A 24547-nucleotide genomic window follows, 5' to 3' on the forward strand; every position below is an offset into this window, starting at 1 on the left:
GATTTAAGTAGATCTAGCTTGGATTACAATCCTTCATATGAGCATAAGCCTGGCCCTGCCAGCCTGAAAATTTCAGTCTCATTAACGAGACAAATGCCCTCTCCTTCTCTTCCACTGATAGTAAAAGCATTAGGTGCTTTAAGTCTAGTTAAGAAGGACACGTCTCATCTTGTCACCAGTCTGGAAAGAAAAGATGAGCCTAGATGACAGAAGTGAGCCTTTAGGTCCAAGCCAGGCCTAAAGCTCTCCCTACTTTTCCACTCATAAAATAAATATAAGTCGACGAATGCTTTTCGTTAGCTGAAGCTAGCACACGTGGGATTTCTCACCCATTTATACATGTAGCAACCATAGCCACAGAGTTCTAGCGAGATTTTATCAGGCTTTCTGCAGAGATAGTGAGAGGCTTGAATACAGGTGTAGGGAGATACAGGTAGTGACAAGGGCTTATCTAGGGACAAGTGAACAGGAAAAAGGACACAGGAAGTGAGTGTAAGCCCAGTGCTTACTTTCTAAGAACAGGAAGGATACCTGTACCCCAAGTTAAGTCCCTGTTGAGAGAGATTCAATCCACAAACAGACCTCTTCCTCCTCTTCTTCTTCTTCCTCCTCTCCCTCTTTCTCCCCCTCTTTCATTTAACACTTTCCACAGCAGAGACCACTGCCCACACTCCATTCACTGCAGACAGGAAGGTAGCTAGAATAACATGCTCCCAATAAGATAATAGAAGACACTACACTAGGACACCAAGATGTGGGGGCAGAGATGAGATTAAATTTATGCCCACAAGTTGTTAAAGAATTCAGCCTGCCGTATTTCCAGACCCCAGAAGTGAGAGTCAGCGTTGTTACAGTCGCGTGTGAAGTTCAGCTTGCGAACCTCATGCTCTTCAGGTCCGCTTATCAGGGACAGAGTACAGGGAAATGCCATGAGCTCATGAATCATCTACACTTGTGCCTGGCAGGAAACTTCTAGTAATTTATACTTTCCATCTGGATGCAACTTAAAAGACTAATTACCAGAGATCCGCAGTGAGCCCCCATGATTAATGGACGAGGGTCTTAGGAGTGAGGCCAAGAGGAGCCCGAAGTCAGCATGACTTCAGACAGACAGAAAGTTTTCCTTGACAAAGCAGATGCTGTTTAAAGCTCGTGATCTGATGAGTGAACAGCAGTGCCCTTGTTGAGTAAATTATTTAAATTTCACTCCAAGATCAGTAATTTAGTTTCAAATGTCACTTGTATCTGTGGTATCGTGTCTACCTCTTGAATAACTGAGTCCATAAAGAAGTTTCTGAAAGAAGGAAAGGCCATCTGGCCCACCCTGGTTACCATGTATGGTTAATTATTATTAATATTAATAATTTTAAATACAAGCATACATACCTCGAGGCTTCCACGCCCTCAGCTGGCATTGTGTCAGTAAGCATTGCTGAGCCACGAAGCTGAGGAAGTAATTAGCTAGTAAGACCCACTGAAAAGAATTTAATCAAAATACAAGTTGAGCTCCTGTACAGTGTAGAGTGACCTTTTCCTGAAGGCCCATATATTTTCCACCACCATTTTCTCACCAGATCCAATTCCCATTGCTCTTTGAAGTCAGGGTCACCTTCAAAGTCTGAAGACAGAGATGAAAACTTGGAAGCAGAGAGAGAGCATCCCTCTAGCTAAATCCCAGCTAACTTCTTGAGGTACCACTCAACCTTGAGAAGCACACTGTTGGATCTCTTGGAAATGCCACAGAAAGTGTCTTAGTGAATATCTTTCTCTTTGGCAAGGCTTGCCTGATAATGCCTACTTTGATTTACTTTTCAAAATAGTTTATTGTTAACATACAGTAGGTATTTGGTTCCATGTTGAGCTGGTGAATTTCTATGGATTAATTACAATTACATTAATTAGTAGTCCAATTGGGGAATTGGTTTGGTTTATTATTTAAACAACTGTTGAGACCATTTCCCCATGCATAAAATGCAGATGACACGTCAGAAGTAGCAGAGCCCAGAGCACAGCGGAGACGGAGACGGAGGAGGAGGAGACGGAGACGGAGACGGAGAGACGGAGGAGGAGGAGACGGAGACGGAGACGGAGAGACGGAGGAGGAGGAGACGGAGACGGAGACGGAGAGACGGAGGAGGAGGAGACGGAGACGGAGACGGAGAGACGGAGACGGAGAGACGGAGACGGAGAGACAGAGACGGAGAGACGGAGACGGAGATGGAGGAGACCGGCAGCTATAGCAATGATGGCATGCACTTTCTCTTTTCCCTCTTTGGTTCATGTTTCCTTTTTACCTTCTATAATTTAGACTGGAGGGGGGGCTACTTTGTGTATGGGTGCACATGTGTGAGTAGCAAACACATCCGTGTGTACCCCTGTGTGTGGAGATGAGAAGACAACCATTCTGAGGAACCATCCATTCCAAGATAGTGAACACACTGAGGAGACTAGACAGGCTGGTCAGTGACCCCCAGAGATCCACCTGTCTCCGGCTTCCTGGCATGGGGATTTCAACCATGCCTCTGTTCTTTCATGTGAATTCTGGAAGTCGAGTTCAAGTGTCAGCACTTGACCAACTGAACTCTCTCCAGCTCTCAACACTGTTTTGACTGTCACACATGACCTGCCTACCACTAAACAATTACCCTATCCTGATCATTTGGTTTTCCTCTTTTCTCAAGTTCCCAAAGAGTCTTCCTTTAAACTGAGTGTTTTCCTAATTACTTAAAAGCCGCACCCATTTCTGAATAATCTCCAATGGTCTTCTCAAATACATCCTCAAACAATGTTTGCTCTAGGCTACCACCATCACACACATGCCTTTTGCAATATCCCTGAGAGTCTACAACCTCCTCCAACACCACCTAATTTACATGCCTTACTAACTGCCTTCCCAACGTGTCCTTCTCCCTCAGATCTGCACACTGTGCTGAGGAAATGAGGGTGGATTCATTCATCTCACCTAAGTAGACTTTGCATCTTGTGACAGCAATGTTCCCCAAGTCCACGCCCTCTGGCCTCTCCCACTTTCATGAGATTAGAAAAGGAAAAGGGGGTGGGATGGCCAGCCCAGAAGGAGGCAGCATCTAAACCCTGATTACAAGTGTCAAGTGCTCTCTGAAATATTCCGGAGGAGAGAGAGAATGTACAGATTTATAGTGTTCATACTTCACTGGGTTTTATTTTGGTGGTGCGTGTAGATAAGAAAAGATTAAAAGCCCAAACAAATGTCTAAATCATTTTGCAAACTCTTCACCAGGTTGCACAGCTCTGTCTCTGCAGACAGCACTCCGAAGGGAAGGGACAGCTCCCTTGCTTGTTCCTGAGGGGAACTTCAAGTGGGGGGAGGGGGGACACGAATCAGGAGGGAAGTACCAAATTGTCAAAATATCGTCATCCTCGAGAAATATATCATGAGAAAAGTGATTCCGTTTTTAATGGAGTTTTCTTTGAAGTTTTAAGTACCAAAAACTAATTCAAGAGTTTAGGTATGGTGCAATTCACAGCATGATTTATATTTAACATTTAAGGGTGTAGGGTATTATTTCTCTCAGAAACATAAGTCTGGAGGAAGAATAACACATTAGTTAGAAAACTGTTTCTGATCTCCCAGCTAAATTAAAAAACCTAGCAAGAACTTTTCCTAGCCAAAGCAGGCAGGGATTTTAGCTCACCTCTATTATCTGAGCATGGTGAAGGATGGTTAATCTCTTCAAGCATTGTGTGACACGGGCTGGCAAATGAATCGTTCCTAACATTAAGTAGAACAAGACCAGGAGTATAGTGGCAGCCATTCAACCAGTAGATGTATAATTCCAGCCGATGGGAGCTCCAGAGAGCCCCACACTGCCTGCTTCAGACTGAAGAAGCCTATCAAAGGGCAGCTGCCATTCTTGACTTCCCCACAGAGAAGAATCTCTCAAGACAAGTCAATATTAACCAAAGATCGGTTTATTGATTAAGAAAATGTTTTACCATGGAGTAAAGCACAGGTATTACATGACAGGGTTGGAAAGGAGAGCTCAGCTGGGTGCTTAGGAAAAGGATAATACTCCCATTTGTAGGGGCTTCTGAAGAGAGTCACCCTTCAGTGCCTAAGTGTCCTCACAATGGTCATATAAACAAATTTGGTAAGCTCCCAAGTTACATTGTTTAATGGGTTTTTTTAGGGAATTTTTCACTATTTTTCTCATTTTTATGAGATCACAGGGTAGATCAGTGGCCAGGATTTCAGGCTAATTAAAGTAAAATCAAAGGACATAGTCGAAAGAATCCTTATTGTGCTAGATGTGGTAGTTGGAATAATAATGGTCCCACAGGTTCACTGTTTGAATTCTTAGTCATCAGGAAGTAGCAATATCTGAGAAGGAATAGATGGATTCGGAGGTGTGGCCTTGTTGGAGGAAGTATGTCACTAGGGGCGGGCTTTAGGGTTTCAAATGCTCCTATCAGACACCGGCTCTTTCTCTCCTTTGTTCTCCTTCAGCCTGTGCATCAGGATGTAGCTCTCAGCTACTACTCTAGTACCATGCCTGCAGCCATGCTCCTGACCAAAATGATGAACTAAATTTCTGGCACTGAAAGCAAGCTCCCACTTAGATTCTTGGCAATGGGGCCTTGCTGTCAGTTTGTGGGGAGCAACCTATTGTCTTAGCAACAGCCTGAGTTGTTTGGGGATTTCCATGGAGACAGCCTTGACCAATAATTCAATTGAATACAACCCAGTCCTGCTACTGTAAGCCCTGTTTGGTGACAAGAGATGACCTGTTGAGAATCCATATCCCCCATGATTAAGAGAGCTCATTAGGATCACCTTCATATAGTTTATAAAGATTCCACTGCATTAACTTTCCATAGTATCCCTCGAATACCCCCAATTCCAGTTGTCTGTCTCTGCATTCTCTCCCTCTACCCTCTCTCTCCTCATCCTCTCTACCTGATCTTCCTGCTCCCATTCTGCCCATCCCTAGTCTGTTCATAAAATCTATTGTATTTCCCCCTCCTAGGGAGATCCATGTGTAACCCCTTAACCCTTCCTCTGTACTTAACATCTCTAGGTCTACAGGTTGTAGCTCAGTTATCATTTACTTAACAACTAATACCACTTATCAGCAAATACATACCGTATTTCTCTTTCTTTTTGAGTCTGGGTTACCTTGCTTAGGATGACTTTTTTTTTCTAGTTCCATCCAATTGCCTGCAAGTTTCATGATGCAATTTTTTTTAACAGCTGAGTCATAGTCCGTTGTACAAATGTACCACATTTTCTTTATCTGTTCTTCTGTTGAGATACATCTCAGTTGTGACCAGTTTCTGGCTATTATGGATAAAGACACAATGAACATGGTTGAGCAAGTGTCTTCATGGTAGGATGGAGTATCCTTTAGGCATATGCCCAAGAGTGTTATAGCTGGGTTTTGAGGTAGTTTGATTCCCAACCTTCTAGATAATTGGTTTCTATAGAAGCTGTACAAGTTTGCACTCCATCAGCAATGGATACGTGTTCTCCCATGCTCCTCATCCTGGCCAGCATGAGCTGTCACTTGTGTTATTGATCTTAGCCATTCTGACAGGTGTACAATGGAATCTCAAGGCAGTTTTGATTTGCATTTCCCTGATGTCTAAGGAAGCTCAACATTTCTTTTAAGTGTTTCTTACCCATTTAAATTTCCTTCTCTGTTTAGATATGTACCTTATTTTTAATTGGATTATTTGGGTGGCTTTTTCTGATATTTCAGCTGGTCTTCAATATACACCTCAATTCTAAAGAAGTAAGCTCTAATACCAGAATAAGATACTAGATTACAAGAGAATTGAGAATTGATGCTTTTACTGTAAACAAAATTTAGTTTTGTTGGTGAGATTGTAGGATTATCTCTGGGAAAAAATTAAAACCACACTAAAGACCCTATACATTGAACCATTAAGAATGATTTATGGAACATCACAGAAGAGGGAACAGTATGATTACTTTAAAGCCAGAGGGTCAGAACACCTGCTTTGAGACAATATCTTCAAGTCATGATAGAGAAGCTATAGACACAGAGTCTCAACAATATGTTTGCCTGTATCTACATATGACCTAGACAATGATTATATCAGCTAACATGCCAACACAGAGTGGAGAAAACATCACAAGGCCCAAACCCTGGATGAGGAGCTTTAGACAGCCAATTGCTGCTAAGAAAGGGAGAATCCGGGCTGAAGAAATGGCTCAGAGGTTAACAGCACTGACTGTTCTTCCAGAGGTCCTGAGTTCAATTCCCAGCAACCACATGGTGGCTCACAACCATCTGTAATGGGATCTGATGCCCTCTTCTGGTGTGTCTGAATACAGCTACAGTCTACACATACATAAAATAAACAAATGAAATACATTATTAAAAAAAAAGAAAAAAGAAAGGGAGAATCTATCTTCTCCAGGAATGAGGCTCCCAGATGTGTTATTCATGTTATTCAAGTGGACAACCCTAAACATATATACATATAGATAACATCAATTGGACTCTAGTTTATATGTGCATGTATGTATATACATAACAAAAATAATTATTATAAAAGAGGTCATGAATTCAAGGGGGCACATGGGAGAAGCTGGCGTGGGAAACGGTGGGGTAGATATGGTTTAAATAGAATGTACTCATGTCTCTGCCTTTGGTACTAAATTCTATTTATGGTTTCAGTTTCTGAATCCACCATTTATGCAGGTGTCTTAGTTAGAGTTTTACTGCTGTGAACAGACACCATGACCAAGGCAACTCTTATAAGGACAACATTTAATTGGGGCTGGCTTACAGGTTCAGAGGTTCAGTCCATTATCATCAAGGTAGAAGCATGGCAGCATCCAGGCAGGCATGGTGCAGGAGGAGCTGAGAGTTCTGCATCTTCATCTGAAGGCTGCTAGCAGAATACTGGCTTCCAGGCAGCTAGGATGAGGGTCTTAAGTGTCACACCCACAGTGACACACCTACTCCAACAAGGCCACACCTACTCCAGTGGGGCCACACCCTCTAACTGTGTCACTCCCTGGGCTGAGCATATACAAACCATCACTGCAGGCAACTCCAATCCACACAGAACTCAGCACTTGATTGAAAAGGGAAAGCTGTTTGTCTCCAGGATGGTACAAGAGTAAGAGTCACACTACACATAGGATCAATGTTGTCTTTTACACACTGATTAACATATTGTACTTAGATGTTTGGTTGAGAGCAAAGCTTATACAGGAATGTGAGCATGCTCATATTTTAATATCTTTAGCGTCAGAGTCTCACCCACAGACATCCCTGGAATATATTCAAATGCAAAATTTCTAGCTTTATCACTTTAAATGGTTTAAGCCGATGAAAGGACACTCCATTTGTTTGCTCAATATTCAATTGAAATGGAAATGGTTAGTTGAGTGCACATCCCCCGAAAGTCTCTTCCCCTCCCGTGCCAATTACACAGAATGAAAGGTGCACTCCGAGCAGCTCGCTTTGGGTAATAAATCACTAAATTGGAAGCTTTGATTACCTTGCTGGATTTGATAAGAAAATTAATAGAATTAGCAACATATCTGTGTGTCAGGGAGAGTCACTATGGAGTAGAGAGAGAAGAGGGCAAGAGGGAGGAAAGAGAGGAAGGAGGAGAAAGAGGGAGACAGAGAAGAGAGAACAAAGCAAACCTTAGATCAAATATCAAATAAAGCTGCATCCAGAAAAGTCCAGCAGCCACCACACCACTGATAACAAATTTTATTATTATTATTATTATTATTATTATTATTATTATTATTATTATTATTATTATTAAACAGGCCCAAACTGGAATGTGAGAGACTAGATTGGCTTCTCCAATGGGATTCGCTGTCTTCTTGCTTGGGGAAAGAGATAGTGTAACACGTTCATTCTCTCTGTCCAGGGAGGAAAATTGTTTATCTGAAGCTGCTGCTTTCCAAACTGAATGGAAGATGAGAGTCATTTGTTACAGAGGACCCTTGGTGGCCTTCCTCCTGCTCCCTTTTCTTTAAATATATATGAAGATCTGTAATTACGCTTTGAAGAACATTTCCAACAGCTGTAAGTGATAATGGGCCAATCACTGTGAGTTCTTTCTCTCCCTGCAGCTGCAGAGCTCCCCATTCAAAGCAATTAATTGATATTTCGTAAAGCCCCTTGAAAAGAGAAATGGGGCCTCGTGAGTGTTCTTACTGTGGCCTCACCAGCAATTAGAAAGCCAGGCCCTCTTCAGACAAGCCTCGGAAGAAGAGGGGCAACCCTAAGTGTTGAATCTCCAGGGCCTGCTTACAACGATAGCCAGACTAGTAGATACCTTCTTAAGAGACATCATAGGGTAATTACTAATGGTAACTTTACTGAAAATTATCCCACATTAAGTGGAAGAAAGCTTTGATTCTGATATATTTATCAATTTTACATGTCTATACAAAGATGCTAATTTGTACCGCAATTTTCCTTAAAATGCACTTCTTAAGCTAAGTATGTAGGACAAGAAAGGGCTTCTTTATCCTGCAAGTCTAAAATGTTCACAGCATATCAGCTTGGGGAAGGTGGGCCTCATATACCATCTTCTAATGAGAAATACCAACCCAAAAGATATTGTAGATTAACCCAAATAGTTCTGCTTTTCCTGGCAATGACAAGACACAAGAAAATGTCTGAGCATGGGACATTAGTGTGGTTTCCAGCAGACCTCCCTGTCTTCATTCAATATTTCAACTTAGAAAATCTCAATGGAAATATGAATGCTTCTACTGTCTGATATCATCAAAGGATACATGTCCCTGATATCATCAGCCAGAAGAAGGGTTAGTACACTGACATTCTATGTTCCAAAGAGAAAGTGAGTCTTCCTAGAGATATTTCACAGAGGTAGCTACAATTCAAATATCAATTCTCAAAGCAGTAACTCCAGAGATAACATCATAAACCTGCTGGCATCCATTGCTGTTAAGAACTATGGTGAGGAAGCCCTATATCAATCAGAGATGGAGTGAATGGATATGTTTTCTTTTCCTTGATCCGGGTAACTCAAGATTGTTTGAAAACACTACGTTGCTAAGCAATTAATTGCTGGTTTCTCAGTCCCATTTCTTGAAAAAAAAAAAAAAAAAAAAATGAAGAAGCTCACAGATGCTTAGCAACACCCAGCAATGCTTCCACTGCACTTTGGGAACCAAAGGTCGATATTTGGAAGTCAAAAGATGGCGCCAGTAGGCATGAATGCTGAGGAGTCCCACAGAATACTGTGTGAGAGCCACAGTCATAGACAACCACACATCTGATGTCAACAAAAATAAATTGCAACCCAAGAAGACTTAGTATTTTAAAACCAATCTCAAGCTTGAGACTTCTAATTTTACCTTCTCATTTTATTTTTTTCGAAATTGATGGCTTCAGGGGCTGGAGAGATGGATCAATAGTTAGAAACACAGGCTGCTCTTCCAGAGGACCTGGACTTGACCTGGACCACATGGCAGCTCACAACCATGTAACTCTAGTTCCTGTGGATCCAACGCCATCTTCTGGCCTCCATAAGCAACAAATGCTCACAGTACACAAGCAAAATTCACCCAGTCATATAAAAACACATACATACATACATATTTTTTTAAAAATTGATGACTTCAATAATTCTTCGAACACTAGAAAAATCTAGAGTTATCTGAAACCTCCATTGTCAACTTAACTGTCTTAGCAAAAATGGAAAATTTCATTAAATTAAAGCAGACTTCTGGTCTTGTTTTTCCCGCCATCTTGGATGTCCTGAGCTTGAATAGCAAAGCCAGGCTTAATTTCGCTAACATAGTGAAGAGACAAACAAAGATGCTTTTGAAATACATAGGTTAATGGAAAAGAAAGTGAGGAGATAGCATCCCACCCCAGATGTGATGCTTCCAGTAGCCCCCAACAACTCTGAAGCTGAGGGTTTGCTCTTAGAATCCGTGACCTGTCTTCTAATACACAGGTCTCTCCTACAAGGAGGTACATTTACATAAAGTGCTCACCTAAGTGGTTTGACAGACAGTTCCATCTCCTAGAGAGTATTTGATAAGAATTAAATCACCAGCTTTTCTTTCGATGGACATTAGATGTGTCCGTTACTTCACTTCTGTGATAAAATACTATGGCCAAAGCAACTTATGGAAGAAAGAGTTTATTATGGTTTACAGTTCCAGAGCGAGGGCCCATAATGGTGATGGAGGGAAAAAGCAGGAACCTGGATTGGGAGGTCGAGAGATCACAACCCAAACTACACATACTAAGCTGCGAGTGGGAACTAGAAGTGAGGTGTGGTCATAAAATCTCAAGGCACGCCCCCTAGTGACGTATTTCCTCCTACAAGGCTCCACCTCCAGAGGTTAGATTACCTCCCCAGACAGTGCCAACAACCAACCAGAGAGCAAATGCTGCAATATGTGAACCTATGAGGGACATTGTCTTTCATTCAAACCTCCACAGGGGGTTTTAATTTTAAATACTGCAAATAAAATCCCATGATCACATAACAGAGGGAGGAAGGGAGGGGAAGAGAATTTGAGAAAACTGAATTTTGCTGCAGAATGCATTGTCTATTTTTAACATTTTAAAATTACAATCTGATTTAATTCTCACGACATTGCTTGAGAACTACCCTTCTGACATTACCCTCCTGACTTTAAACTAAGGAATATGATCTTGTTAGCTGGAGTAAGAATTTGGAGAGTCTGGCATGGCGCCGCAGGTCTGTAATCCTAGCCACTCAGTGGCATAGGGAAACTGAAACAGAGCAGGTACAATTTCAAGGTCTGCCTGGGCTGCTGAGAAATTGCCACTCATGCACAAGACCTTCCATTCAATCCCCAATGACAGCAAATAATAACACAAAAAACCTAATTTTGCTCAAAATATAAAATGACACTTAATTTGGATTTAGGATTGATCCATAGTAATGTGCATGTGAACCTCTTTGTGATACAGCTTGCTACAACTGAACAGTGTTTAAATATAATAATTTATTTACTTCTTTGAAAATTCAAACATACATACAATATATGTTGATCATGCTCAGCTTCTTGGCTTCTCCTCCTAATTCCTCCCAGATCCACTCCTCCATCTCTGGGTCCATTTTTTTTTCTTTTTATAAATCCAATTTGTGCTGCTACGCATGTATTCACAGGTGTGAGGCCTGTATTAGTCAAGGTTCTCAAGAGTCACAGAATGTATGGAATGAATAAATATATATTCCATATATATGGAATTTCCTGGAATGACTTACAGGCTGCAATCCAAACAGCCTAACAATGGCCAACTGTGAATGGGAAATCCAAAGATGTAGTAGTTGCTCAGCCCAATGAGGCTGGGTGTTTCAGCTGCTCTTCTGTACAAGCTGGAACCCTGCAGAATTGGGCTCCAATAGATGTGCTGGCCAAGTGAGCACAAGATAGAACAACCCATCTTCTCCCATTGTCCTATGTAGGACTCCAGCAGAAGGCGTGGCCCAGATTAAAGGTGTGCCCCGAGATCTGGACTGAAGACATGTGTCAGTCTGGGTTAAGAGCACTGTCATCCTACCTCAAGATGCGGATCAAAGTCATGTTGTCTTCCTGCCCCAAAATCTGAGCCATGTGTGCGCCCTCCATTTATGAATTATAGTTCATTCCAAACAGTCAACTTGACAACCAAGAACAGCCATCACAAGGCCATCCACCAAAGACTAGGGGAACTACCAGAGGCCCCATCTTCAAAGAAAACTGACTTTTCCACCCCCTAATGTAGTCAAATGTAGCTGCTTCTTAGCTAGGGTGCAGCTACATTAGATTCATGAACCCATTCCATCTATGCTACAGTATTTACTGGCTTGAACTTATACAAGTCTTATCCAGACAACTACAGCGGCTTGTGTTCATGAGTACAGGCATTCTGTCATGTCAGAAGATACTGTTGCGTTACTGTCCTCCCTGAACATCTGAAAATCTTTCTGCCTTCCCAATTTGGATTCTCTACATTCTGCGACTAAACTATGTGGCATTTTCAGCAATAGGTCTTAGCAGCAAGTTCTTGTGGGCAACCAAGACAGTGGCAGTAGCCTGTATTATTTGGGATGTCTCCAGAACTCACCAATAACTCTAGAGGAGATGGCTTAGCCCCACACCTGGCACTAAGCTTTTTATTTGATAACCTACAGCTTCTGGAGGAGCGTTATCCCTACATAGGGTAACTTCAATTAATTTTTTTTTCATATGGCTTTTTTTTCTTTTTTTATTGGATATTATATTTACATTTCAGATTTTATCCCCTAACCCCCCTTCCCCTCCACTACCCAGAAACCTCCTATCCCATCCCCCCTCCTCCTGTTTCTATGAGGATGTGCCCCCACCTACCCCCCCACTCCCACCTCCCCACCCTCAAATCCCCCCCTCCTTGGTGTTCATCCTTCATGGGACCAAGAATCTCCTCTCCCACCTATGCCAGGCAAGGCCATCCTCCCCTTCATGTACAGATGGAGTCATGGGTCCCTCCCTATGTGCTCCCAGGCTAGTAGTTTAGACCTTGGGGAGCTCTCGTTGGTTGGTATTGTTGCTCTCCTCATGGGGCCACAAACCCTTTCTGCTCCTTCAGTCTTCTCTCTAACTTCTCCATTGGGAAATCCTTGATCATATCAGTGGTTAGCTGTGAGCATCAGCCTCTGAATGTGTCAGCCTCTGGCAGACCTCTAAGGAGACAGCTATATCAGGCTCTTGTCTACATGCACTTCCTGCCATCCATACCAGGGTCTACCTTTGGTGACTGTACATGGGATGGATACCCAGGTGGAATGGTCTCCAGATGGCCCCTCCTTCAGTTTCTGTCCCACACTTTGTCTCCATATTTGCTCCCTTGAGTATTTTTGTTACTCCTTCTAAGTAGGACCAAGGTGTCCACACTTGGTCTTTCTTCTTCATGAGCTTCATATGGTTTTTTAAAACATCCTTTGTGTTGGTTATCTCTCCTCACACTCCTTCCTCCACCCTACCCAACCAATTCCCCCCTTTAAATGTCCCTCACCATCAGTCCCCCCTTTCTTCTCTGTATCATCTGTGTTCTACTATCTCCCAGCCCTAACCCCCTCCTTTAATATCTTTCTTCTCCACCCTTACAATGGTCTCATTCTAGTTTCTTGAAGTCTATGGACAGTTACTCCACATTAACAAACACGTTTTAAAAAATTGAATGCTAGGGTCCACGTATGAGGGAGAACATGTAACCACCTTTTGTCTTTGGCAGGCTGAGTTACTTCACTCAATTTCATAATTACACTTCTCTTCACAGCCAAATAAAATTCCATAGTGTATAGGTACCACGTTTTCATTATTACCCATTCATTAGTTGATGCGAATCTAGGATGTGTCCAATGGGAAATATTGGGACTAGAGCAGCAGTGAATGGGGATGAGAAAGTATCCCTGTCGTAAGAAATGGAGTCCATTCTGTATATGCCAGAAGTATATCTGAGCTATATGATACATCTGTTTCTAGTTTGTTTGTTTTTTAAGGAATCTCCACACTGATTTTAATAGTGTCTGTATACATTTGCTTTCCCATAAGTGTTCCCTGATCCATTGCTGTCTTTTTCAAACAACTTTTAAGTAGATTTTCAAGCTACCTAGTCACCTACACAATAAGAGACATCAATGCATTTATGATTGTGACTACAGTACATTTTTTTATTTTATTTGCATACTGGATCAATACACCAACATTATACATAATATGTAATATGTAATATATTGGTATGGTGTATAGTGTATAGTATATTGTGTATTGTGTAATGTATAATATGTAATATTGTATAAGATATATTTTGCCAAAAGCAGCATTCATTTTAGAGGATTCAATAAGATAAGATATCACAAGTCAAGTCCCCGAGGAAGCACCTAGCCTCTAGTGAGAACTCAGTAGGAGCAAGCCACTACGGTGGTGCATGACCAGTGGTATAAATAAAGCTTTGTCTGACATGATTTCCTTAGTGAAGGAATAATGCCTTGAGCTGGAGATGCCGCTCACTTTTTACAGTTCCTACATAGAAATAACAATGAACTTGTTTTTAACTAAAGAAGCATCAGGCAGCTGGATAGTGTCACTGGTTGTCAGGCTAATCACCTCCGCCATTTTTTCCAAATAGCAGCAGATGCACTCAACCCCAAGAAGAGTGCTCATCCATCCCTACCTGAGCACACCTTTCAAGACATAGCACATTTGTTCTGAACCAATAATAAAACCTGATTATACCTATTCCATAAAGCAATAAGAAACTAATTCCTCATAAAGTTCAGCCTGTTAAATCCTTTCTTTAACCATGGATCAACTAGTCTGATGACCAAAAAGGGCATCTTGAGAGACGCTGAGGGAATGCTACCCCTCACTTCAGAACGTTCTCCCTGCCTTCTTTATTTCCATTAGATGAACTGAAATCACAGGAGACGCATGTTCAACCTGTGCTCATAAATTCCACTTGACCTCTAATTTGTGATCTGAAAAGGCCAAGAGAGTGAATGGTATTCTTCTTTCCTGAGATCAAAAATGTGCCAGGCTCATTAAAGCCAAAGAACCCTGTTCCAAAAACAGGGCTGTGTGTACACACCTAGATCTTGTGTGCTTGCTAGGTCTGCAGGATAAAGGAATGGGGGAAATTCATCCAGGCTCAGGCTGCTTCAGAGTCTCTTTGCATCAAGCTAAGTGAGGACAAAGGTGGGGTGGTCCCGTGAAATCCTCAGAGAATTGTGAAGTATTTGATTTGAGATCACAACTCTCAGCCCAGAAATTCTAAAGCTACACAAATAACAGTGACTGTCTTCTCTATACTTTCCAACTATCAAATGACGCCTACACATTTCTGTGAGCGCTGGTTGGCCTTGATGGTATTGCTCTTACACAGCTGCAAATGAGCTTCCACCCACACCTTCTCTGAGGGTCACTGTGATGGGCTGAACCTCTCTCCCCTCCACCTCAAACTCCAGTACTCAAACCATTAACAGTACTGAGGCATATGATCATCGTTAGAAATTGTGTCTTTGCAGAGATTATGTAGTTAAAATTATGTCATTAAAGCACCTTAAAGTGATCTGAGGTGAAGCTGCATACCCCACTTAACACTGAACTTCTATAATCAGAGTTTCTGGGCTGTAATCAACAATTCTAGATGCATAAGAAAATATGCAGCTTCCAACCTAGAGGAAGCCTAAAAGCTGTCAAGGAAAGAAAAAGGTGAACAGAGGTAGAGTGAGCCAATGAGATAGGCACACACACTTAAGATGCTACAGTTTAACCTAGAGACAATGATACAACTCTTCCAAATACAAACTAGCTATCCCAAGGTTCAAGGAGATTTTACTGCCAAAACCGGTCTAAGTAATATATATGATGTATCTATGGGGCTGGAGAGATAGATCAGCAGCTAAGAGCACATACTGTTCTTGCAGAAGGCCACAGTTCAGTTCCCAGCACCCAAATAAGACGGCCCACAACTGCCTGGAACTTCAGTTCCAGGGGACCTAACACCTCCATTGGTTTCCACGGGCATTTGTATTCCCAAGCATGTGTTTGTAAAATCACATAAATGTACTTAAAGAATAAAATACTTGTAAAAGGGTATATCTCTGGGAGTACTGGCACATGCCTTTTTTATTTCCATGTGAGAGAGGATTATTGTTGGGGGGGGCAAAAAGGGGACAATTGAGATGAAGGGAGAAAAGAGAGAAGAAGAGAGAGTGAAGCTCAAGAGGGTCTGCCTTTTATTTAGGCAGTGCTATAACTGCCCACGGGTAAATGTAAGAGATAAACCACATGGATGCTGGGAATGTACAGCGATTGCCATGGCAACAGATGCACAGGTCCCTGTCATCTATGGGTAACGTCACCATCATCACTGGGTTCGAAGTTGATCTGCAAAGCTGATTTCTGATACCAACATACCTCCCTTTTTCTTATCATAAAGAGAAGGGAAAACCTGGGGGAAGGGGGAAGGCGATGGTGAAACGGGAATAGGGGCGTTGTATCTCTTAAACTGCTTCCTGCTATCTACAGGTGTTGTCAATTTTGGGGTGTAGCTGACTTTCACTTGGTCCACTTGGTAAACATTCACATCAGGCTCCTCTGTAGACAGAGGCTGGTAATCTTGTAACAGGAACTGATTAACAGTTTGGTTAGAAGTAGTTTGTATTTGTTGGCACATGCCATTTAATCCCAGCACTTAGGAGGCAGAGGCAGGCGAATCAATGACTTTAAGGCCAGCCTGGACTACAGAGCAAGTTTCAGGATAGCCAGAACTACACAGAGAAACACTGTGTCTCTTTGAAGCAATAAAACCGAAACACAATGCAGCGCTATTCCTAACAACTAAGATGTGAAATCTACGGAGGTGCTCAACTGTGAATGAATGGAAAAGAGCATTTGATTTCTGTATTCAAAGGAACACTCTTCTGTCATTAAAAGGCACTGAATCCTGTTACCTGCAGCAGAATAAACCGACGTGCAGATGATAATGTTAAGTGAAACAAACCAGGCTAAATGTTGCATGGTAGAGTGAAAAATTACAAAAATCATTTTATAAAATATATATAGGCTTTTCTCTAAGCCTCACTTTAAAGGACATGGAAATTTTTCTCTGAAGCAAGCTAAAAATGTAGACTGGCCAGTTTCAGGAACCGGCTAAACCACAAAGAAAGGAATGCAAATCATCTAGGTGGTGCTGAGATATTAGTAACCACGATGACTGGGCAGGGCCGCATCTGGAGCAACTGAGAAACAGTTGAGTAAGTGACAGGGCAAGGCCACAGTGACTTGGCAAGACCACATTTTTGAGAAGAATGAGTATACAGAGTGTTTTCCACATGACTCTGACTCACTTGGGTTGGGTTCCTCTGGAATTCTCCGCTATTTTTATGTTATATTTCCTTAGCAACCCCTCACCCCCTCCTCACTCTCCTGGTTTGTGGTTTTCCCCTTTAAAAAGCCTCCCAGCCAGCCAATTCAGCTCCTGTGTGGGCAAACAGATTGAACGTTAGCCAGCTAACTCTCCCTAATAAAGCCTCTGCTGCTTGCATCCTGATTCAGTGTCTTGTGAATTTTTGGGTGGCGATGACTTCCTGAGACTTGAGTGAGGGTCTCCCCAGAGAGGGCGTCTTCAGTTCCATTCCAAAAAAAAAAAAAAACAAAAACAGTAGCTCATAGAAGAGTGGTCACCAGAAGCCAGGGAAGGAACAGGATACATTGCAGTGGGTTCAGAGTCACTTCCAAAGAGTGTTCTATTGCACAGGGAGTGATGATTACAATCAGCAGTCCTATAGACAGGATTCAAGACAGCTGGAAGAGAGTTCATTTAATGTTTGACATGTAACATCCATATGCCAAGTTGTCACAATGGACAAATGTAAGAATCACCACAGTGCACCTCCATAACACTGTGAGTACATTCAACAAAATCCTAAAATCACAAAGGATTAAGACGAAGACAAGAAAATGAAGTACATAATAAATACAAGACCAATGACTGATGGATCAGGAACCAGACAGTCAGTGGGAAGGTACAAGAAGCAAAGTGTTGGTTCTGGAAAGATTAAAGAAGTCGCAAGAACCAATGAGACCGGCTCATTCTTCTTAAAGGCACAAATAATATCAGGATTGAAAAGGATCCATCACTACAAGTGCCACAGAGCTGTTAAGAAGAAAATTAGAACAATTTTAAGCCAACCATGAGTTTCATAGTGATGTGCAAGTCCTGGAAAATATAATTTACTTGTTACAACTGGAACGAGGAGAAATGGAAATCAAAGTATTCTCATAAATCTTTTTAAATGAAACCGAAAATGTTAATTTTTCTCTTCAATCACCCCCCCCCCAGCAAAAATAAATTGATTTAATACCAACCTACAGCAAGTCATTTTAGGAAGGAAACATAATATCCATGCTCCATCTGCAACTTTTGTTTCCGTGGCTTTGATGACCCACTATCAACCACAATCTCAAACTATCTAATAGAAATTGCTGGAAATAAAAAGTTCATGAATTTTAGTCAATAGGCTCTTTTAAACAGCATGGTAGACTCTGAAGCCATGGGACTTGATCCTGTTCCCACCAGCTGGAAATCATGACAGGAATTGTGTAGGGTACTCATGTGGACTTTGTGGGAAACTACAAATCCCATCCCAAAATTCTAGTGTGTCCCTGACTTATTTCTGGTTTCTATTGCTGTGAAGAGACACCATGACCACAGCCAATTCTTAAAAAGGAAAACACTTCATTGGGGCTGACTTACAGCTCAGAGGTTCAGTCCATTATCATCACAACAGGAAGCATGGTGGCATGCAGGCAGACAGGGTACTGGAGAAGGAGCTGAGACTTCTACATCTTGATCTGAAGGCAGCAGGAAAAGAACGATGTTATCACTGAGCCTGGGCTTGAGTATCCGAAAACTCAAAGCCCAATGACACACTTCCTCCCATGAAGCCACACCTACTCCAACAAAGCCACAGGCCTCTCCCTTTGGACCAATGGGGGCCATTTTTATTCAAATCACCACAGTCTCTGCCTAGAAAATTCTAAGAGTTTGAAAGAAACAACCTCTTCCTGTATTTTTATTGCATCTCAGAGCAAAGGTCAAGAATGTTTGTAAGAATATACAAATAAGTGTCACTCAACAAAGTTAAGACCACAGCAGCTGTGACTGCCAGATAACCAGGTAAGTGATGCAACTCTTGACAGAAGAGAATGTCACTGGAGTGTTAACACAACATTGACTGAAATGTTGGCATTAATGTCTGACAAGGGCATTAAAGTGGTTACTATAATTATTTCAAGTGCTGAAAAAAAAAATAAGTTCAGACACAGAATGTGTTGAAAAGGCTCAAACTGAACTATAGGGATAAAAATATGTCAGAGGGAAATACATAAAATAAGATCAATGGCAGATTAGAGGAGATAGAAAAATAAGATGAGTTGATTTGAGCAGATACAGAACAAAGTAAAACATACACAGAGAGAATTTTAAAACATCTATATGCTGTGGGAAAAAAAATCCAAGCAGCTAATTAAAAATTTAATTGGAGTTTCTAAGAGAATGCTAATGAGAGAAAGAGAGAGACAGAAAGAGAGGGGAGAGAGAAAAAAACACTTAAAAAGGTAATATTGAGTACTTTGTAGACTTGATGGACACCATAAAGAACACAAGTTTCAGAAACTCAAAATAACAGGATGCATAAAACTTTGCCAAAAATCTCATAACCAAATTGCTTAAAATCGATGATAGAAAAAAAAAAACCTTAAAATATTCAGATTGTATCTCTTTAATCTTTTGTGTGTCTGTCTGTCTGTCTGTCTGTCTGTCTGCATTTGCATACCATGACACCTGTGAAGGCCAGAGGACAACCCTAAGTGTCAGTCTTGCCTTCTACCTGTCTGAGACAGAGTTCTTGTTCTCCACCTTCACTTCACCCACCAAGCTATCTTCCAGGGATTCATCTGTCTCTGCCTCCCATCTTGCCATAGGAGAGCTGAGATTACAGACCTGTGCTGCCATGCTTATGTAGAGTCTGATGGTCAAAACCAGGCCCTCATACTTCTGCAAGTGCTTCACCAACTGGGTCATCTTTCCAGCCCCTGCCCCCAGCATCCAGATTTTTCTTTTCTTGTGTGTGTGTGTGTGTGTGTGTGTGTGTGTGTGTATGTGTGTGTGTATGTAAACCAAGTGAAAACCACTGGTGCCAGTCCTTGCCTTCTGACATGTTTGAGATAGGGTCTTTTGTTCAGTTGGCTTTCTATGACAGGATGGCTGCTCTTTGAGATGTCAGACATTCTCCAGCCTCTGCTTCCCATCCCTCCTATAGGCATTATAGGATTACACATGCATGCTGTTCGTGTTCAGCTTTATTTATATGAATTCTGGTTATCTAAACTTTGGTCCTGAAGTTTGCAGGGTACTTTATCCACTGGGCCACCTCCCCAGCCCTCAAATTTTCTTAAGAGACATTGACATATGAAGTACAAAGAAGAGCAACTGGAGATTTCACAGAAGAAATGATGCGATGTCCCATGTGAAAACCATGGGACGCCCAAAAGGTTTTAAGAAAAAAAAAAAAAAAGGTAAGCTAGAATCATACACTAAGTAAAAAATCGCTTTCAAAAATTACAGCTAATGAGATGAATAAAATCACAAACGGACTCTCAGTCCAGGAAATGGAGGCTTTGCTTCCTGGTGTAAAGAACCCAGGATGGAACTGTAGACCATCTAGACAGCCCTGCTAGAGAGCTGGCATTCACAAACACAGCGGCTTTTCCTCATTCTTTTTTTAAAGGAAATGGGCTCCTACAGGAGCAGAGCTTCTATAGGGGTAACAAAAAACCTCAAGATTAGGCATAATGATGTAACATCCTTACAAATAAAACAAAGAACAGAGACTTGCGCACTTTTAAATGGAGGTTTGGGCATATAAATCATTAATATCAGAAATATATGATTGTGGAAGGATTAAACAAAACTAATAATGATGTATAGTAGAGTTTGAAACATATGTAAGAAAGACTCAATCATAACAATGGTGGACCCAAGGTCAGTGCACTACCAGGCAAAGTTCTGTCACTCCATGACAGTGCCAGCTAGGGGAAAGGAATCCAAAAGCAGGCAACAGAGTCATAGACTGCCCCTGTTCCAGTTGTTAGAGGACCCACATGAAGACGAAGCTGCATATCTGCTACAAATGTGTAGGGGGGTTAGGCCCAGCCCATGCATGCTCTTTGGTTGGTGGTTCAGTCTCTGTGGGCCCCCATGGGCTCAGGTTAGTTGACTCAGTAAGTCTTCTGATAGTGTCCTTGACCCCTCTGGCTTCTTTGGCCCTTTCACTGTTCCACAAGACTCTCTGAGCTCCACCTATTGTTTGGCTTTGGTTCTCTTCATCTGTTTCCATCAGCTGCTGGATGAAGTCTCTCAGAAGACAGATATGCTAGCTAGAGTCCTGTCTGCAAGCACAGCAGAATATTATCAATAGCGTCAGGGGTTGGTTGAGAGAGACAGAATCGTAGGTATGAGTAAAGGGAAGACCAGGAGATTGTCAAGAACAAGCATTCAGGAGAAGGTCTCAATCCTGCCCATGCTTACGTTCTTGATTTAGGTGGTAGTCACATGACATTGATTTATACCAACTCATCAAATTTGCACTGATGCTCTAAGCATGCTCCATAAGGAGCATGTGGCAAAGCAGAAACGCTTGCAGGAAAGAAATCTATTTTCATTACAGGAGAAATTAGGTCTAGGCTATATGTTAAATCCACCATTTTTTTTACTCTAAATAAATGATAGCATTTTATTCCCTACAAGTCCAAACCATTTCGATTTTGTTGTTGTGAAGACCCCCAAACTCGGGAGACCCTTACTCAAATCTCAGGAAATTACAGCCACCCAAAAATCACAAGACACCCTACCTGGATGCAATCAGCAGAGGTTTATTGGGGAGAGTTGGCTAGCCAACGGTCAAACTGCTTGTCCATGCAGGAACAGAAATTTGACCCTGGCCAGCAAGCTGAGGGGCTTTTTTATATCACGGGATGGGGAAAGGGAGGAATTTTCGAGCGGTTACACATGATTGGTTGAATTTTCGAGCAGTTACACATGATTGGTTGTTTTATAAATTTTAAACATCAGCAGGCTGTAATACTGGGATGACATCAAGGGGGGGAGGGGTAACCAAGAACAGTGGAAAGTTAGCTAGTTCTTGGAACCACCCAGATGACTTGCATCTTTCTCTGTGATCAGGAATGTGTCTTCTTGCTTTGGGACTTCCCCACCCTGAGGCTTGAGGAATGTTGCTCTTCCCTGAATGTATCCCGGAGCAGTGAAGGCCTGAAGTCTTACATCCAGTTTCCGCCTTCTGGAACCTGCATTCTTTTGCTCAGGTCTAGGGTAAAGAAAAAGCCTATATATATTTCATAAAATGGTCTTTATAATTTTTCACTCTCCAGTTGTTTTAACAAAAAAAAATCAGTGAACAAGGGGAGAGTGAGGATTCTGACGTTTTGGGAAGTGGATAGAAATGGACAAAACAGTTTAATAAAAGGGAGCCCCCTCCCCTATAGCTCCCACGTTCAGGGAGAGCAGAGACCAAGAACAAACAACCGAAGGCCATTTTCTTTACTCCGTCAAAAGTACTCAACGCCCCTTCCATGAGTATAATGCAAATATGAATAATGGAATTGATTTTTTTTTATCAAATAAAGAGAATATTCAGATGAGCCCATTTCCTCCCAGGTATTCATCCAAAAAGTGAGACACTTTCCCAATGCGGCCCGGTGATTGCAAACATTTGGGCACCCGCCTGGGAGAGTCGCTTTCAGCGCCCATGGCGGGTTTTTTTGTAATAACCTTCAGGATGTTGGATTCAGCCACTGAGAATGAACTAGGAGGTTATTTGGTTCTGCACTGATAAATAGCAGAAGTAAATGTACTCGCTCAGAATGTATTGATTTCACCCTGGAATTTAAGCATGGCTGCAAAGGCACAGGACTAGCCCTAAAGGAAATCCCAGATGGAACATCCCAGTTTGCACAGTAACGGGGCTGTTGAGGGACGCCTCTTGCACCTCAACTGCTGTTGTGAGAAGTGGGCTCCAGTCTTTCTGGGTGCCATACATTGCTCCAGACCACAAGGCCAGGCACAAGGATACAGCTGATAACAGGGACACACTGTAGCTAGTCTTTGCTATGTTGTGAGTTCTTCTTTTTCCCACCTTTTATCCCCCTAGTTTCACCCCGAATCACTAGATAGGAGAAAAAGATAGAGGGAGGGGGAGGGGAGGGGGAGAGGAGGGGGAAGAGAGAGGGGAAGGGAAAGGGAGAAGGGAAGGGGGGGAAGGGAGGGGGAAGGGGAGGGAGAAAGGAAGAGGGGGAGGAGGAAAGGGAGGGGAGGAGAGGGGGAGGGGAGGGGGAAGGGGAGGGAGAGAGGAAGAGGGGGAGAAGAGGGAGGAGGAGGAGAAGGGGGAGGGGAGGGGGAGGAGAGGGGGAGGGGGAGATCCCTGAATCTAATTTCTTTGCTTTTGTTTCTTCTTTGGAGCATGACTACTGGCAAATCACAACCAACGCCCCCCCCCCCAACAACCACCAACCTCATCGCTCAGGGCTCTAACATTTGTATACCCTCTGAAAGGTTCCCAGAATTCCAAATGTCACACAATTGCAAGAAACTATCTACAGCTGGCAAAACCACCCCTCTGACAGAGCACAAGGCAAATCATAGTCAGCTGCTGCAGACAGTTTACAGCAGCCCAATGCCTACACCTGGGATTAAAACGGAAGCACTTTTTTTTCCTTTTTTTTTTCTTTTTTTTTTTTTTTTTTTTTTTTTTTTTCGGTTTTTCGAGACAGGGTTTCTCTGTGTAGTCCTGGCTGATCTGGAACTCACCCTGTAGACCAGGCTGGCCTCGAACTCAGAAATCCGCCTGCCTCTGCCTCCCAAGCGCTGGGATTAAAGGTGTGTGCCACCACTGCCTGGCCGAAAGCACATTCTTATACTATTTCTGTGTGTTTAAAAGAAACCAAAATTCGGGAATTGTCGTCACTAGTCTGCACCTTGGCACCTGGAGTATATTCTCACTGGCACCCACTTTAGAAGGGACGGTCACTTTCACTCTCTGAGTTCACATTCTGGAGAAGTTGCAGGCTTCTTCTTTGTCGCTTTTGTGTATTCTGTTTATTGGGTTCTTGCTTTGTTTTTCCACTTATTTAAGTAGGTTATGAAGCCAGAGGACAACTATAACAGATTCTCTCCTTAAATCCTATGGTTCCCAGGGATGGAACTCAGGCAGCAGGCCTGGTAGCAAGCATCCTTACTTGCTTAGCCAGTTCACCAACCCCCCAACCCCCCAACCCCCAACCCCCAACCCCCAACCCCCAACCCCCAGTGTTGGTTTGTTGTTGCTGAAACAGGGTCTCATCTAGCTAAAGCTGGCCTCCAACCAACCAGGAGGCAGCATCCCCAGGCTTCGAATTGAGAACCCATCACTGGCACCCAAAATCTCTGGCGACTGGAATCACAGTGTCGGTATAACAGCCAAAGCCAAGGAACTGTGGTTTGAGACTCAACTTCATTCCTCAGATCTCTGCACCTGAAGGGTAAGAAGCAAAGACCAGTTCACGATGTAGAGAGACTCAGGGTGTGCAAAGCCACGTGTGGGAGCCTTCGGGGGAGGGGAGAAGTGGGCGCTGTGCCTGGTGCTAGATGCCACTGGATGCTCGATGCATTACTGAGGGTGTGGGTGTTAGGTGCAGAGTGCTCCACCGCCTGTTTGCAAGGAGTCTGGCAGGAGGCAAAGCCCACAACAGCCCCCTCCTCCCAGTCACCCTGTTGCCTCCTGCTGCTGCTGCTGTACTCTGCTTTCTAAGCCTAAGTGCTTTTTAATTAGCCTGCCTGACTTCCCGGACTCATCCCGAGTGTTGGCGACCTCGTGCAAGGCATCCCCCGCCACTTCTGCCAGCGGTGCCCAGTCTGCCCGCTGTGCTCAGGCTGCCAGGCGCTCTCACATTCGGTGTTGTATCGCCCTGCTC

The sequence above is a fragment of the Arvicanthis niloticus genome, chromosome 13 (assembly GCF_011762505.2).
Source record: "Arvicanthis niloticus isolate mArvNil1 chromosome 13, mArvNil1.pat.X, whole genome shotgun sequence".
NCBI classification, from domain to species: Eukaryota; Metazoa; Chordata; class Mammalia; order Rodentia; family Muridae; genus Arvicanthis; species Arvicanthis niloticus.